The 19,123-nt window shown below is 34.2% G+C and overlaps 1 non-coding gene across 1 annotated transcript; it reads right to left on the bottom strand.

The window, feature by feature from the left end:
• Positions 1-529: 529 nt before the first annotated feature.
• Positions 530-634, bottom strand: LOC137764533 (U6 spliceosomal RNA). Its single transcript, XR_011074034.1, has one exon. It is a non-coding gene; the product is annotated as a U6 spliceosomal RNA (small nuclear RNA).
• Between the last annotated feature and the right edge of the window lie 18,489 nt (positions 635-19,123).

The following is a 19,123-nucleotide window of genomic DNA, read 5'->3' as shown; positions in this document are numbered from 1 at the left end:
TTGTGCCTTTTCTAGAATGTCTTATACCAGGATTCATACAGTATGTAGCCTTTCAGATTGGCTTCTTTCACTTAGTAATATGCATTTAAGTTTCTTCCATGTCTTGTCATGGCTTGATAGCTCACTGAATAATATTGCACTGTCTGGATGGACCACAGTTTATCCATTTACCTACTGAAGTTCTATGAATAGAACTGTTATAAATATCCATGTGCAGGTTTCTGCGTGGACACAGGCTTTCCACTCATTTGGGTAAATACCAAGGAATGTGATTGCTGGATCTTATGGTGGGAATATGTTTATTTTTATAAGAAACTGCCAAACAGTCTTCCAAGGTGCTTGTACCATTTTGTGTTCCCACCAGCATGATGTTGTATTTTCTCTGTTGCTCCACATTCTTGCCAGCATTTGATGTTGCCAATGTTTGGAATTTTAGTTACTCTAACGCATGTATAGTGGAAACAATTTCATATTTTAAAATTTGCAATTCTCTAATGATGTATGATTTATCTTTTCATATGCTTATTGGAAAAATATGAAATGTATCACAAACTTATGTCATCCTTGCACAGAGGACATGCTTATCTTCTCTGTATGATTCCAATTTTGGTCTATGTGCTTCCAAAGTGAGCACTGTCCTTTCTTTTGTTTCCCAAGATGAAGGATGTAATGGCTAAAACAAACATGTAACCATGAGATAAATTGGAGTATGCCATTGACTGAAGAGTCATGTTTATTTCTATAAAATATAAATGAGATGAGACCTGTGAATGGAGAAGGAGCAAGAGACACCTAGAAATGCAGAAGAGAAAAAAGCAGTAGGAAGAAGGTATACTTTCAGACAGAACCACAAAGGCACCCTAGGTTCAATGGGTGCAGACAAAAACAAGGCAGGTTTTTAGAAGAAAATTTTTTTTTAAAATGGGGGCAGGGAACTAATTAGAACTTAGCTTTGGAAACACTTAGCAAGTTTTCTTGCAATATTCTACTTTCACCTTTTCCTCCTGCCTCAAGCCCTGTTTACACAGAGTTTAGGAAAACAGTGTGACTCCACACTTGTAAAAAAGTAATCAAACTGTTTAGGACAGGAATATTATCTTAAACTCATAATTGGACACCTATATTTTCAGAAGTGTGCGATTCCATACCATGTACCAGGCTCTGTTTTGGCACTGGGAATAAAAAATGGAACAAAACAAATTTCCTGTTTCAGTGGAAGTTATACCTCAGTGGCTGGAAGCAAACTATATATATATATATATTATATATATATATATACATATAAAATATATATATGTATGTATATATATATGTAGTATATGTAGAGCATTATATTATATATATATATAATGTAGAGCAATAAAGCAGGTAAGTTGGAAAGGTAACACTGATGTAGCTCACTGTTCTATAGAGATTTACTGGGGGAGAGTTTTCTTTTAATATCTTATCTGAGAAGAGTACTGAAGCAGATGCCAAATTTGGCCATGCCGTGGGCCAAGAACATTTTAGATGAAGAAATAACAAATGCAAAGTCTAGGAGCAGAACTTCCTTGGCCTGTTCACAGAACAGCAAGGAGGCTTGTGTGACTGAAATAATGGTAAAAGAAGCTTGTATTTTGAGCTACATGGGCAAGAAGAGAAGTGAAAAAGTTGAGGGAAGAAATGTAAGAGGGAAAATTATATAGGGCTGTGTAGGTCTTAGAAATAACTTACAGTTTTCCTGAGAGTAAGATATGAAAATGCAATCAACCAATTTGTCCTAGATGGCATTTACAGCACACTCCATCCAAAAAAGCAGAATGCATTCACATGCACATAAATCATTACCAAGATTGATCATATTGTGGACAATGAGATAAATATCATTAATTTAAAAGTGTTTTCTTTTTCTATTTTTTCAAACTTGTTAATTTTTTATACAATTTTTGAAGGTTACTTTTCATTTACAGTTATTTCAAAATATTGGCTATATTCCCCGTGTTGTACAATGAATCCTTTAGCTCGTCTTACACCTAATAGTTTGTACCTCTGACTTCCCCACCCCAATGTTGCCCTTTCCCCCTTCTCCTCACTGGTAACCATTAGTTTGTTCTCTTATCTGTGAGTCTGCTTCTTTTTTGTTATATTCACTAGCTTGTTGTATTTTTTAGATTCCACATTTAAGTAACATCATACAATATTTGTCTTTCTCTAACTTATTTCACTTAGCATAATGCCCTCCAAGTCCATCCATGTTGCTGCAAATAGCAAAATTTTGTTCTTTATTATGGCTGAGTAGCATTGAATGAATATGGAAATATAACATATCAGAATATGTGAAATATCACTAAGACAATACTAAGGGGAAATTTATAGCACAAAAAGTTTATAACAGAAATCATTGAGAGACTCAAATAATGTACCTTAGCTTTCACCTTAAGAAACCAGAAACAGAAGAGCAAATATAAAGTAAGGAGAAGAAAAGAGATCATAAAAATCGAAGTGGAAATCAACAAAATAGGAATCTCCAAAATGATAGAGAAAGTATAAGAAGCCAAAAACCAATTCCTTGAAATAAATAAATAAATTTGAAAAAAACTCTAGCCAAGTGAATAAGAAAAAGAGAGAGTAGACACAATTCTCGATATCAGGCTGAGAGAAGTATCACTACAGATTCCACAGCTATTAAAAAGAAAGTGAAGAAGTATTAAGAACGATTTTTGCCTATGACTTTGACAGTTTATATGATATGGACAAATTGCTTATGTGACACAAACTACCAAAATCCTTGCAAGAAGAAACCGACAATCTGAACAACTCTGTATCTACTAAGGAAATTGAAACTGTAGCTAAATCCTTCCCAGACCCAGGGTTTCACTGATGAATTCTACCAAATATTTTCAGAAAATATAATACCAATTCTATACAAAGTTTTCCAGAAAATTTAACAGAATTGAATATTTCCCAACTCCTTCTATGAGCATAATCTTGAAGCAAAACCAAAGACATTATAACAAATGTAAACTGTTCTTACTGTGGTGATCATTTTGAAATGTACAGAAATATCTAATCACTATGCTGTGTAACAGGAACTAACATGGTATTGTAGGCCAATTATACTTCTCAATCAAACAAACAAGCTCAGAGAAAAAGAGATAGATGTGCAATTACCAGAAGTGGAAGGTGGAGGTAGGGAGGAATTGGATGAAGGCAGTCAAAAGGTACAAATTTCCAGTCATGAGATAAATAAGCAAATGTACAACATGATAAATATAATGAACTCTGCTCTACGTTATACATGGAATTTGTTAAGAGAGTAAATCCTAAGAGTTCTCATAACAAGGAAAATAGTTTTTCTATTTCTTTAAGTTTGTATCTATATGAGATGACGGATGGTCACTAAACTTACTGTGGTCATCATTTCATGATGTATATAAGTCTAATCATTATGCTTTATACCTCAAACTTATACAGTGCTGTATGTTAATTATATTGCAATAAAACTGGAAGGGAAAATAAGTAAACTGCACATCAGTGTCTCTCATGAAAATAGACACAAATATTCTAAACAAAATATTATCAAATCAAATCTAATGATATAAAAAAGGGACAATGCACCATTTCCACCTAAGATTTGTCCGAATAATTTAAGATTTATTTAACAGTAAAAAACCAATCAAGTCTAGAATCAGTTAGTCCTCTGATTCTTTGCTCCTGAAAAACTATTTTCCTTAGGAGTTAGTCCCCTGGGCCAATATAATAATTTCCAGGGAATCAAGAACTTAGGAAAAATACAGATTCAAAACCAGTTGTTTTTTTAGTTTATTTTTAGTTTTGAAGAATATGACGCTTAATAGCATTTGCCTTACAACACTGAATATTGTTCATATCAGAGTGGTTGCAATCACTGACTGCTGAATAGCTAATGAAGGTGATAATTAATGGAAACATAGGCACAATACAATTCAATTGATTGACCTCCACAAGACCTTAGAAGAAAGCTACAGGGACTTGAAGAATTAGTTATGTTTTCTATAGTCTTTATTTGTTCACAAGTCAGCCTTTTTTGTTTTGGAAAATACTACCCTAGATTATTCCTAACACACATACATACATACATACATACATACATACATACATACATACATACATAAAACAACTCTGCTTTTATTTTTTTTAACTTTTTATTTTGTATTGGGGTATAGCCGATTAACAATGTTGTGATAGTTTCGGGGGCACAGCAAAGCAACTCAGCCATACCCATACGTGTATCCATTCTCCCCCAGGTTCCCCTCCTATCCAGGCTGCCACATAACATTGAGCAGAAAAGTTGAAGATTTTTTTAAAATTTTTATTTATTTGGCACAGGACCTTCGTTGCCACGTGCAGGATCTATTTCCCTGACCAGGGATCGAACCCTGGACCCCGAAATTGGGAGTGCAGAGTCTTAACCACTAGACCACCAGGGAAGTCCCAAACAACTCCCCTTTTAAACAGCAGTAGCTTCCAAAATATTTCAGACTATTTCCTACACCTTTAAATCATACATATGTAACAAATTCTTCCTTTTATAAGTTGTTTTAACACCAATATGTTATTCAAATGTAGACTATTTTGAGACATAGTGGAGTCTCAGTAAATGTACATTAAAAGCTTATATTTGGAACTATCTCCTCCTATTAGCTTGCATGGTCAGCTCTAGGATATTAGCTACTAATTTCCAAGGAAGATTATTTTTTGGGAAAATATTATTAGATTTAATTTTCAGTTATTTATAAGCAACAATGAATTCACTAAATTCACTTAAAATCTTTATTTCCATGAATTAATAACCTTAAGCCCAAGAAACATGAATCAAATTACATCAAAGTACATGATAAGCAGATTTCTCAAAAGCAGTAAAAAAGAGACTTTTTTAAAAGCCAGCAAGAAAAAAAAGACACACTAAGATACACTAAATAAGAAAAAAGATTTCTTGTTGGAAACAATGCAAGCAAGAAGAGAGTGGCCAATTATCTTTAAAGAAAGTACTAAAGGACAAACAATGATGAAACTACTATTCAATACCAGTGAAAAAATCTTTTTAAAATAAAGGAGAAATAAAGATTTATTTTCTACCAGCAACAGCAAAGGAATTCTTTAGGAAGAAAGAAAACGATTCTAGATGGGAATATGAATTTTCATAAAAGAACGTAGGCCACCAGAAATGGTGAATATGAGTAAATATGCATTATCCTTTTCTAGTTATTTGTCTCTTTTCAAAATGTTGTCCTTTAAGCAAAAATAAAAATAATGAGGTCTGAGGTATGTAGACTATGCAGATTAAAATGTTTGAAAAACAATAGCAGAAAGGCTGAGAGAGAGAAGAAATAGAAGTATAATACTACAAGTTTCTTATGCTATATATGACATGGTATAAGACATTTTAATGCAGACTGTTCTTAATAACCTAAAATTGGAAATAACTCAAGGGTCTTTCAACAGATGAATCAATAATCATTTTATGGCATATTCATTGTACTTAGTATTAAAGAAGAATGAACTATCAGTAACTGTAACAGCATAGATAAATCTCAAAATAAATATGCTTAGTGAAATAAAAAGCTAGACCAAAAAATGCACATAGTGTATGATATCATTTACTTGAAATTCTAGAAAATATATGGTGACAAAAAGTGTGTTAGTGGTTGTCTGAAGGCAGGGTGTGGCTGGGAGGCATAGGGAAAGGAATTACTAAAGGGTATGAGGAATTTGGGGGACTAATGGCTATGTTCACTAGTTTGTGCTGATGTTTTCACAGGAAGATACTTTTGCTGAAACATTAATTTGTGCACTTTATATATTTATTTATTACAATTGGGTCAAACTTTATTTAATACTTCATGCTTAAGTTATTTTTATTTTAGGAATGTAAGTTGATTTTAAAATTGGAAAAGCTGAACAGTTATCACATACATGGGGAAAAAAGAAAATCGTTCTTATCTTGAGAGATAGAGAAAAAGCACTTGTTAATATTCAACACACATTCATGATAAAAACTTGTGATAACTATAACACACTACATGATAAATATTTCCTCACTTTGATAAAAAGCACTTGCCATAACTTTAATCAACATCATAATTAATAGTGACATTGAATTATGTCCCTCAGAGATGAAGAAAAAGAAAATACCTAAAATCACCACTTCTATGTGGCATTATAGTAGAGATTCTAATAAGTGCAAGAAAGTCAAACATGAAGAATGAATGAGTAAATGAATAAATGAATGAATGAAGAGATAGAATATTTGAAAAGGAGCAGCAAATTGTCATTACTGATAGATGGAATTATTATATCCATAGAAAAGTTCAACAGAATTTACAAACTATTTAGTTAAGGTAATTAGAGAGTTGAGCACAAAAAAGAAAAAGACTCTAAAGGAGATAGCATTTATCTTAAACATAAAAATGTTAAGGATAAACCTAACAAAAGATCTGCAAGATTTCTACACTAAAACCTATAAAATATTTAGTGAAATTAAAGAGATCTAAATAAATTTAAAGTGATACTTTTGTGGGTAGAAAGACCCAGTACTGTAAGGATGGCAATTTTCTCAAATTGGTAAATTCAATACACTCTCACAGAATGTTATGAGTATGTGTGTGTGTGTGTGTGTGTGTGTGTGTATGCCTGTGTGTGTCAGTGTGTGTGTAGACAACCTGATCTAAAATCTATACAAAATATAAATAATCAAGAAAAAATAAGGCACAGTGCTAGACAATTAGACCAATGGAACAGAATAGAGAGTAAAGAGACACATACACACACACAAACACACACACACACACACACACACACACAACCTTCATCTGACTTAGGACAGTGGGAAACCATGGTTGATTTAATAACTGGTGCTGGGTAAACTGGATGTTCATATGGAAAAATATTTAATTTCTAACTGTACATGCAATTCCTAATGGTAAAATCATTAATGCTTTTAGAGGAAAAAGTGTAATCATGACATTGAGGTAGGTGAATATTTCTTAAACATAATATTAAAAGCCCTATTAATAAAGATAAAAATGAAGCATTAATACTAATAACTTCTGAGAATAAAAGGGATGCTATTAATATGGTGAAAAAAATCCCCAATAGTGGGATATATATATATATCTGACAAAAGAATTTTATTCAGAATGTATAACAAGTTCTACACATGGAGATGTAAATCTCCCCCATTGATAAAAATTCTTCACCAGACACGTCACACAAAATAATATTCAAATGACAAGTAAGCATACAAGAAGGTGCTCAACTTTATTTTTCATCACAGAAATGCAAGTTATAAAAGAAACACTGCATACCCATCAGAACAACTACCACGAAAAAGACAGTGCCAAGTGTTAGTGAAACCTGAAACAACTGAAGCTCATAAAATGCTAATGATGTATACATATCTTTAATCACTTTGGAAAACAATTTGGTAGTATCTACTAAAGTTTTACGTATACCAAATGACTCAGCAAGCCTATGTCTATTTATCCACAAGGAAATTCATAGAAATATTTCCCAAAAGACATGAACAAAATTGCCCATAGCAGGTATTATTCTTAATAATGCTAAACTAGGCTATTTTAAAATATTAAGCATGGGACAACAAACATACAAAAACCAACTAAATAAAACTAAATTATTTTGTAATACTAAATATTTCAGAAGTAATATTTCTCTCTAATATAAAAATCTTAATTTAAATTCAGTTATATATTGATGAAATTCTAAAAGCTATTTATAAAATTTATTGGAAAGAATTACTGCATGAGTACAGAGAAGCAAATTTTAACAAAGAAGAATATGAGACGATCTTGACTAAATATATATTAAATTACCATAAAGTGATAGTAATTTAAAGAGAACAGCGCTGATACAGAAATTTAAAAATAAAGCAATTTAAGAGAATAGAAATTTCAGAAAAAGACCTTTTCATATATAGACATATTTTACGTAATAAATAATACATGTCATATACTGGAAAGATAATGGACAATTGTTATCTCAACATGAGATAATGTTGAGATAATTGGCTATTCGTTTTAGGAAATATTGTAAACATATTTCATAATACCAGCAGAAGTAAATCCCAGAAGAGTTAAAGCTTTAAGTTTAAAACTATAGGCTCTTAATTTCTGCTAATGGTCGTCTTGATTAATAAGATCCATCTTAGTGCTGAAAATAAGTATGCTAGATAAAGTTTTTTTTAAGTCTTAGCACAAAATGTCTGAAATACATACTGAGGTCAAAATATACTAAGGTCAAAACTGAAGAGGAAATGGAACACAGCTGTGCTTTTTTCTAAGAGGCATTATCAAACCCCAGTAAACTGGGATTATGGTTCTGATTACCTCCCAAAATAAAAGGGACATAAATCAAAACCCAGAGCCCATGCTGGGGATTCAACTCATCACAAAATGAAGTAGTAATCCAAAGTAAGACACCCTCAGTGGAAGCAGGAGCTGGAATTAAACCAGCCATCATGCATATTTACAGCTTGTGTTCACATGTTCTGGAAGGTCGAAGAAGCACAAGCCATCAAATTGTTTTAAAGTAGCTCTGGACTACAAAGGCCTTTAGGAGCACAGTGGACGTGGTTAGGCAAACCCTATACAAATAGATTTTGAAATGGTCAACGTGAGGTCAAAGATACCGCGTACAGAGGAAAACAACAATGCCTGAGAATAAACACAAATGACAGCCAGGAGAAACAGATAGGTGAAAACATCAGATACTGGACCAAATGGACATAGATTACTGAAAATATAAAACTATAGTAACTACATATAAAAATAAGGTAAAATCTTGGAAAACTTCTGAAAGGAAGGTAAAATTACAGAGTGTCATGGAGATTTTTAAAAAGAACCAATTAGTGTTCTAAAAGTAAAAACTCATTAGCAGAAGTATAAAGTAATCCAAATTTAAAACTAAGTATATAGAAGGAGTTCTGGTTTAACTAAGGCGGTGAAGCTCTCCAGAGTGCATCTCTGGCCCTTACCAAAGCTAAAATTTGGCAAATACATACACACATGCATATATAAAAATAAAAAATCAAGCTATCTGAAGAATCTGAAAATTAAGGCAGGTGAATTATGGAATGGACTCAAACATTAAGAAGCAGCCCTGGGCTTCCCTGGTGGCGCAGTGGTTAAGAATCCACCTGCCAATGCAGGGGACATGGGTTCAAGCCCTGGTCCGGGAAGATCCCACATGCCGCAGAGCAACTAAGCCCGTGTGCCACAACTACTGAGCTTGCACTCTAGAGCCCACGAGCCACAACTACTGAAGCCCACGGGCCTAGAGCCTGTGTTCCGCAACAAGAGAAGCCACCGCAATGAGAAGCCCGCGCACCGCAATGAAGAGGAGGCCCCGCTCACCACAACTAGAGAAAGCCCACACAGCAACGAAGACCCAACGCAGCCAAAAATCAATAAAAAAAAAAAAAAGAAGCAGCCCTCACAAGGGTGAGTTTATTGTTTTTTGTCTTTTCCTTCCCGTGGCTTGACTTCTGTCTTGGGTTCCAGTCACAGTGGTGTCAGCAACTAGAACAGTGATAGACTTACCTCTCTGTTTATGACCAGAGGAAAATATTGAAAGGGTCTAAGGTGAGTGGGACCGTGAGCAGGAAATACTAGAGGGGACAGAGCCAGAAAAGGGGATCCCCTAATTCTTTTTACAGGCATACCCTGGAGATACAGCAATTCAGTTCCAGACCACCACAATAAAGTGCAATAAAGTGAGGCACACAAGTTTTTTGATTTCCTAGTGCATATAAAAATACATGGACACTATACTATAGTCCTTGAAGTGTACAGTAGCATTATGTCTGAAAAAATTCACATACCTTAATTTAAAATATTTTATTGCTAAAAATTGCTATCCATCATCTGAGCCTTCAGTGAGTCTGTAGTAGTAACACCAAAATCACTGACCACAGATCACCATAACGATACAATAATAATGAAAAAGTTTGAAATATTGTCAGAATTACCAAAGTGAAACACAGAGAAGTGAGCAAATACTGTTGGAAAAAATGGCACCAATAGACTTGCTTAATGCAGGGTTGCTACAAAATTTCAGTTTGTAAAAAGCACAGTATCTGTGAAGCACAATAAAGCGAAGTGCAATAAAATGAGGTCAGCCTGTGTATGCATTCATGAATGTTGTAACCTAATCCCTAAATCATGTCTGTGTGGGACAAACAAAAACCAGCCTAAGAAAGCCTCTGAACTGAACTGAGACTTGAACTAACCACACAGTTTCAATCTAATCCCTGACTATACATCCTTTGGACAAACCTAAACCAACATAGCAAAAGCTATAAGCACTGAATTGCTATTTGAACTGCTGTCCATAATTTATATAGAAGTTATTGATTTTTGAACATTTAGATTTTTAACTTTACAAGAAATTACCCAACAGTTTTCCAAAGTTTCTGACTAGATCATATTACTCCTACCTAAAGAATCTCATTCACATTTTTTATAATTCCTGTCTTTGTTCCTCTCTATGTGTTGTCTTTCTTACCCTGGCTGCTGTCAAGATGTTCTCTTTATCTTTCTTTAATTTTCAGCAGATGGAAGATAATCTCTCATTTTCTCGTGCTCCTGTAAGACTTAGCCTCATGAGACATAGAACTTGCACAGGCATTATTTGGAAATATTGTGGGTTCAGTTCCAGACCACCACAATAAAGTGCGTATCACAATAGAGTCAGTTACATGAATTTTTAATTTCTCAGTGCAAATAAAAGTTATGTTTACACTATACTGTAGTCTAGTGTGCAATAGCATTATGTCTAAAAAACCAATGTATGTACCTTAATTTAAAAATATTTTATTGCTAAAATATGCTAACCAACATCTGAGCCTTCAGCAACTCATAATCTTTTTACTGGTGAAAGGGTCTTCCCTCGATGTTCATGGCTGATAACTGATAAGGATGGTGGATGCTGAAGGTTGGGTGTCTGTGGCAATTTCTTAAAATAAGACAACAATGAAGTTTGCCCCATCAATTGACTCTTCCTTTCAGGAAAAATGTCTCTGCATCATGCATGTTTGATAGCATTTTACCCACAGGAGAACTTCTTTCAAAATTGGAGTCAATTCTCTCAAACCCTGCCACTGCTTTATCAACTAAGTTTACTTAATATTCTAAATCATTTATTGTCATTTCAACAATCATCACAGCATCTTTACCGGGAGTAGATTTCATTTCAAGAAACCACTTTCTTTGCTCATCCATAAGAACTAACTCCTCATCCATTTCACTTTTATCATGAGATGGCAGCAATTCAGTCACATCTCCAGGCTCCACTTCCAGTTCTAGTTCTCTTGTTGTTTCCATCACATCTGCAGTTCCTTCCTCTGCTACAGCACCACCAACATCATCCATGAGGACTACAATCAATTTCTTCCAAACTTCTGTTAGTGTTGATATTTTGACCTCTTCCCAGGAATCACAAATGTTCTTACTGGCATCTAGAATGGTGAACCCTTTCCAGAAGGTTTTCAATTTACTTTGCCCAGATCCATCAGAGGAATCACTATCTATGGCAGCTACATATAGCTTTATGAAATATATTTCTTAAATAATAAGACTTGAAAATTAAAATTACTCTTTGATTCATGGGCTGCAGAATGGCTGTTGTGTTAGCAGGCATGAAAACAACATTAATATCATTGTACATCTCCATCAGAGCTCTTGGGTGACCAGGTGCATTGTCAATAAGTAGTAATATTTTGAAAGGAATCTTATATTTCTGAGCAGTAGGTCTCAACAGTGGGCTTAAAATATTCAGTAAACCATCCAGGCTTTGTTGTGCCATTGATAAAGCGCAGCCAGAGTAGATTTGGCATAATTGTTAAAGGCCCTAATTATTTCAGAATGGTAAATAAGTATTGGCTTCAACTTAAAGTCACCAGCTGCATTAGCACCTAACAAGAGAGTCAGCCTGTACTTTGAAGCTTGAAGCCAGGCATTGACTTCTCCTCTCTAGCTATGAAAGTCCTAGATAGCATCTTCTTCCCATAGAAGACTGTTTAATCTACATGGAAAATCTGTTGCTTAGTGTAGCCACCTTCATTAATTATTTTAGCTGGAGAGTCTCCATAACTTGCTGCAGCATCTACATCAGCACTTGCTGCTTCATCTTGCACTTTGATGTTATGGAGACGGCTTCTTTCCTTAAACTTCATGAACCAATATTTGCTAGCTTCAAACTTCTCTTCTTCATTAACAACGTGGCTGTTTGGTGCAAGACACCTAGCTTTCAGCCTGTCTTGGCTTTTGGACATGCCTTCCTCACTAAGCTTCAACATTTCTAACTTTTGATTTAAAGTGAGAGACAGTGCAACTCTTGCTTTCACTTCAACACTTAGAGGCCATTGTAGGGTTATTAATTGGCCTAATTGCAATATTGTTGTGTCCCAAGAAATAGGGAGGTCTGAGGAGAGAGAGAGATGGGGAACAGCCGGTGGGTGGAGCAGTCAGAGCACACACATTTATCGATTAAGTTCACCATCTTATATGAGCTGGGTTAGTGAAACACCAAAATAATTATAACAGTAACATCAAAGATCACTGATCACAAATCACCATAACACATATAATAATAATAATAAAAAGTTCGAAATATTGCAAGAATTACCAGAACGTGACACAGAGACATGAAGTGCGCAAATGTTATTGGAAAAAATGGCGCCAATAGACTTGCTCCAGGTAGGGTTGTCACAAACCTTCAATTTGTAAAAAACTCAATGTCTGCGAAGTGCAATAAAGTGAAGCACAATAAAGTGAGGTATACCTGTATATGATATAAAGATCGGGAATGTTTGCTTTCACTTCACCTAGAAGCATTTCCCTTTTCACATAACATGAGAATTATATCTGCAGCCCTTTGTCTAGTTAATTGTTCTGTTCTGAGGGCCAAGCGGCTACAGCCTGGATGGGGTCCCTAAGCCTCAGGTGGGAGGAACTGAGGAACTGAAGCCTATCTCCCTAGGTATTTACATTTAAAAAGGTAGGAAGCTCAGACTTGGAGTCAACCTCTAGTTGGAAAAAAGTTAGAGACATGCAGATTTATCAGGCCATCAAAAAGATTCATTTATATCCCAAAATACTATAGTGAGAAGGCAGGATCCTCCTCATCCTGTCTCAAAGGCGCTAAAGTTAGTTTTTTTCTTTTTAGGAGGGAAGGGGGATAGCTGTCTTTCTCCTGACTATAAACCGAGATAGTCCATTTTTCCCCATCACTTACCTATGGAGTGTCTGGTCACTATTTCATAGGAGGTAGGTGATTTTTCCATTAGGCTTTCATTGTATTGCCCCAGAGCTAATGTCTGAGGCAAGGAAGCTGAATTCTAGTTATTTACTATAAACTAACTAACAAGTAGTTTGACTCTGATCCTGAACACCTTGTGTGTGCATTCAGGATAAAATTAATAAAGATGAATATTAAATTACTAACAAATGATCAGTTTTGATCATTTATTCATCTTTCCAAAGAATAAGCTTTTGTGGGGAATTCATTTCAGTTATTTGCTTTCCTTATCATTGATTTCACCTTTGATTCTTATTTTTATACCATCTAAATAATTGTTTTTAATTTTGTGTTGTCTCTTCCTGCTTCTCAATTTCAATATTGAATTTAAATTTCCAATTTTCTTTTTGAATGATACCAATTTAAATATGACAACACTACAAGAAAGACTATTTTTTTCTTCATGCTTCCCTAGGATAATGCTATTTTGTTGGTATTTAGATCCGTGAATCACAGTCCTTTTATTTTAAAACACTGTAAAACTGTTTTCATTATTTTCTATCTTCCAAATTTCCAGATGACAAATTCAATACCAGTTTGATCTTCTTAACATAGTATGTAACCTACTCATTCTGTCTCTATTATTGAGGTTCAGAAATTGCACTAGGAACTTTTTTGCAAAGAATCTGTGAGATCTTTCAGTTATATTATTCTCAGCTTAGAGAGGTCTCCTTTCTCTTTCTAGATCTTTATTTTTCTCTCTTTGTTCCTCTTACTATTGCTCATATTTTGCACAGATGTTTTATTTTGTTTAATTTATTATATTTGTTGTGTATGTGTGTTGTTATATTTTTCCAGATACATACATTAGAACATTAGTTTGGTTTTTAGCAGCAACATATCATTTCAAAATTTCTCAGTTGTATGTTGTAGTTTGAAAATTGTGCTTTTGAACTCCAAAAGTTTTTCTTGAATTTTATTTTATTTTTTTTATACAGCAAGTTCTTATCAGTTATCTATTTTATACATATTACCGTATACATGTCAATCCCAATCTCCCAATTCATCCTGCCTCCCCGCCGCTTTCCCCCCTTGGTGTCCATACGTTTGTTCTCTACATCTGTGTCTCTATTTCTGTCTTGCAAACCGGTTCATCTGTACCATTTGTCTAAATTCCACATATATGCGTTAATATATGATATTTGTTCTTCTCTTTCTGACTTACTTCACTCTGTATGACAGTCTCTAGATCCATCCAAGTCTCTACAAATGACCTAATTTCATTCCTTTCATGGCTAATATTTCACTTTATATATGTACCACATATTCTTTATCCATTCATCTGTCGATGGGCATTTAGGTTGCTTCCATTACCTGGCTATTGTAAACAGTGCTGCAATGAACATTGGGGTGCATGTGTCTTTTTGAATTATGGTTTTCTCTGGGTATATGCTTAGTAGTGCGATTGCTGGGTCATATGGTAATTCTATTTTTAGTTTTTTAAGGAACCTCCATACTGTTCTCCATAGTGGCTGTATGAATTTACATTCCCACCAACAGTGCAAGAGGGTTCCCTTTTCTCCACACCCTTTCCAGCATTTGTTGTTTGTAGATTTTCTGATGATGCCCATTCTAACCAGTGTGAGGTGATACCTCACTGTAGTTTTGATTTACATTTCTCTAATAATTAGTGACGTTGTGCATCCTTTCATGTGTCTCTTGGCCATCTGTATGTCTTCTTTGGAGAAATGTCTATTTAGGTCTTCTGCCCTTTTTTGATTGGGTTCTTTGTTTTTTTAATATTGAGGTGCATGAGCTGTTTATATATTTTGGAGATTAATCCTTTGTCCATTGATTCGTTTGCAAATATCTTCTCCCATTCTAAGGGTTGTCTTTTCATCTTGTTTATAGTTTCCTTTGCTGTGCAAAAGCTTTTAAGTTTCATTAGGTTCCATTTGCTTATTTTTGTTTTTATTTCCATTACTCTAGGAGGTGGGTCAAGAAAGATCTTTCTGTGATTTATGTCAAAGAGTGTTCTTCCTGTGTTTACCTCTAAGAGTTTTATAGTGTCTGGTCTTACATTTAGGGCTTTAATTGATTTTGAGTTTATTTTTGTGCATGGTGTTGTACATTTTCTCCTTAAAATTTTTCATTACTTTCACAATTATATTTCTTTCGTACAATTTCTAATTGACCTGTTTCAACAAAATTGCCTCTTCCTACATTTTTAGTTCTATTAGATCTATGAAATTATTGAGTCCTCCAAAATGGATTGGATTTTTTTCTTTAACTTTTCATGACAATGGATGTTATTCTTCAGAAACTTATTCATGATAATGGTATATCTTGTGTAGGTTAAACTTTTAGCTGGAAGAATACAAGGTAGAAAGTATGTCTCAGTTGGTCTGTGGCAAAAGAGATGGAAAATAACTTTCTGCTATGGGGCAGTAGAAGAAGCTTATTTTTCCTCTAGATGTAAGCAAAGAGAGGTAATCTTTTCCTAGACACATTGAATGACATCAGTTCAGTCCACTACTTCAATCTCTTCTCCAGAGATGGGTACCACCACTGGGCACCATACTGAGCAAGGGATTCTAGGCAGGCCATTCTTACTTTGCCAAAGGGTTCAATTTGGTTAATCTGACTGGATCTTATATGACAAGAAAGAATGTGTAGTTATTTCCATAGAAACCAATAATCAATAAGCAGCCTCCTGTCACTGAACCTTTATTTTCTTTCTCTTTTTTTCTCCCTCCTTCTACAAACACTGTTGCCCTACAGACACTTTTCTGTTCTCTTCTCTCTGCATATCCGGGCTTCAGATTCACCTGAGATTCCCTCCAGGCTATTAAGTAGTTGAGTCTTCCTAACAGGTTATAATAAGGAAGGTAGCATCTTGAGTCAGCTTTCAGATTGTCAGTTCCATAACATTTTAGTTTTTATATGTTGTTGTTTTAACTCAGACATTCAGCACTGTGTTACATTTTTTTCCCTAATTCATAGCAGACAATTATTATAACTTCTAGACAATGCTATTGATTAATTTTATTTTAGTATTTCTTCCTCTTCATTCTTCATTCAAACAACCATTCCTTTTCCTCAATGCACACCTACTATAATGGGTTTAATAAATTTCTTCAGTTAGTTAGATATTTATCCTTGGCAAATAATATATATTGTTTTTTGGGGTCAATCATGAGTGTATGTGGTACTAACTATAAGTTACATGTTTACTTGTAGTAATCTCTTTCTGTTTTCACTCCATATTCTTTTAAACTATCTATTCCTCTTACTGTGTATTTATCTAGTTCTTCACTACTCTACTTAGTAATATTTATCCATTACCAGAATGATGAACTCAGAATTTACATCTAGATTCCTGCTACTGGAAACAATGCTGTGGTAGAAAAAAAAAAACTCCATCGGGCTTATTTACATCAAATTATAATCACTTTATAATGGTTTTGTCCATTTTCACTGGTGATAAAGAGCAATGGTGGGATGAGTGGGAAAGACAATAATGGGAAAATTTATAAATCTGTATCAGCATAACCATCAAAATATGTGATTCATACAGATGCGTGGATCCACATCATGACAATTCAATATATGGAGTGTACCACTGTGTCAGGCTCATTGAATCATACAAAATTACTAATTCACAGGAAAAGAATGTGCAACAATCTAATCTTTTTCCATTAGATTATCATTCACTTTCACCTTGAGAAAGAAAAGAAAATGAGTGATGCTTCACTGAAAAACAAAGTCAATATTTGCTATTGGTGGAGTCAATCATTAGAAATGCCTAGCTATGTTACAAATGTCTGCATTTTATGTTACAGTTTCAAAAGACCAGGAGTCTAGGGCTTCCCTGGTGGCGCAGTGGTTGAGAATCTGCCTGCTTAATGCAGGGCACACGGGTTCGAGCCCTGGTCTGGGAAGATCCCACATGCCGCGGAGCAACTGGGCCCGTGAGCCACAATTACTGAGCCTGCGCGTCTGGAGCCTGTGCTCCGCAACAAGAGAGGCCGCGATAGTGAGAGGCCCACGCACCGTGATTAAGAGTGGCCCCCACTTGCCACAACTGGAGAAAGCACAGAAACGAAGACCCAACACAGCCATAAATAAATAAATAAATAATTAAAAAAAAAAAAAAGACCAGGAGTCTCTTGTCAGATAAAATCACTGATTAATATTTCATTCTTGCTAAAGCATGCATTCCCAATTGCCTTTTATTTAATTTTTTGGATCTTTGAAATAGATTTTCATATTCCTAGACTGAATATTAGGTACATAACTTTTTAAAAAGCTCAATTCACATACAACTATAAAAGAAATTAAAGTCAATTTAAAGTTCATTGTATTTACTTTAAACTAGTTGTTTTCAAAGACCTGGGTGATGTCTATTTGTGGACAATGATTTTATGCTGTCGTAATGCCACCAGCTATAATCAATGTCCTTTGATTGTAGAATTAAAAAAAAATCATTGAGAAACAAAATAATCAGAATGATTATTATATAATGGCACAATCAAAATAAAGCAGATGGAAAAACCAGTGAAAGATGGTTGTTCATCCAGATAAAATTAACAAATAATTATTTAATTAGCTATATTACTACCACAAAGGGAAATATAGTGGTAAGATGCCCAGACAACATTAAGAAAGAAAATCAGCATCATTTAAGTTAAAATTCATTGTGTAAGCCATCATTTTGCTATACCTTCAACATAGTACCCATGCAAAATATTTTTCATATTTATTACTACACTTAGAAATATTTCTTTAGGGAGCCAAGAATGTATTCCACAGATAGTTTCTGTAAGAGACAAGAATACTTTCAAAACAGTAATATTTTTTGTATGGCAATTTTCAAATTCAGTTATTTTTCTTCACTCTGTCTGGAGCCTTATAGGCTTTTGAATGGCTTCCAAGCTCGTTCCCACCTTAATCTAATCCAAATTTCTGATTATGTTTGAAAGATAATAAGCAAATTATATTTCAGCGGGAAAGTGCAGTTAGCCCGAAGTCACTTGGTGGCTTTTTAGCATCATCCAGTCAGATCAGGATAACTGGGTTGCAGTTCTGTGAATCCAAGCAGAGAATTCACAACGTGAAGGACAATAGTGTATCCTCTCATAAAGTCTGTGAGTATATTATTATTACCATTATTAATGATAATAAGAAAATGCAATGAGTATCTGAAAAGAACTATGCATTCTGCAAAATATTATCAAATGCAACAAGTACCACAGTAAACCATGCTGTGAAGCACTATTATTATATGTCTATATAAATTAATGTTGATGGAAATATTTGGATCTGAAATTGAGAATTAAACAATTTTATTTAATTAACCCAATTTATTGAGTTAGAGTTAATTTTTAAAATATATTCTGTTTAATAAGATGGAACCACATTAACATTTATTAATTTTGGAATCTTATAAACAGGAAGAAAATAAACATTTGCAAGTCAAGGAGTATGTATCTCTATAGTGTCAGATATCTTTCTTATAAGTAGACAAAGATCCCATCTCCTAAAATAACGGCAGTAGTCTTTGCCAAAATCTGGGATGGAATTTCAATTGCATTTCACTAAAGTGTGCTGATGCAAATATTCTCAACATTTTCTTCTCAGAAAAGTTTAGATTTTTTAAACTAAAGAATTTTTTTGCATAAAGGCTGTGTCAAAAACATGTAAAATAAAGTTACTTAGATGAATGGATCAGAAGCCTGAAAACTGGAATAATGAAACACACACATAAAGTCTACAGCAAAACTGAAATGAAAAGTTAGTACAACAAAAGGCTAATTAGGAAAGGGTTCTAAGACTACAAAGCTGTTATATT

Source organism: Eschrichtius robustus, chromosome 4, assembly GCF_028021215.1.
Source record: "Eschrichtius robustus isolate mEscRob2 chromosome 4, mEscRob2.pri, whole genome shotgun sequence".
Taxonomy (NCBI): Eukaryota; Metazoa; Chordata; class Mammalia; order Artiodactyla; family Eschrichtiidae; genus Eschrichtius; species Eschrichtius robustus.
Note: the sequence above shows the minus strand (reverse complement) of the source record. Positions and strands in the feature narration are given on the sequence as shown.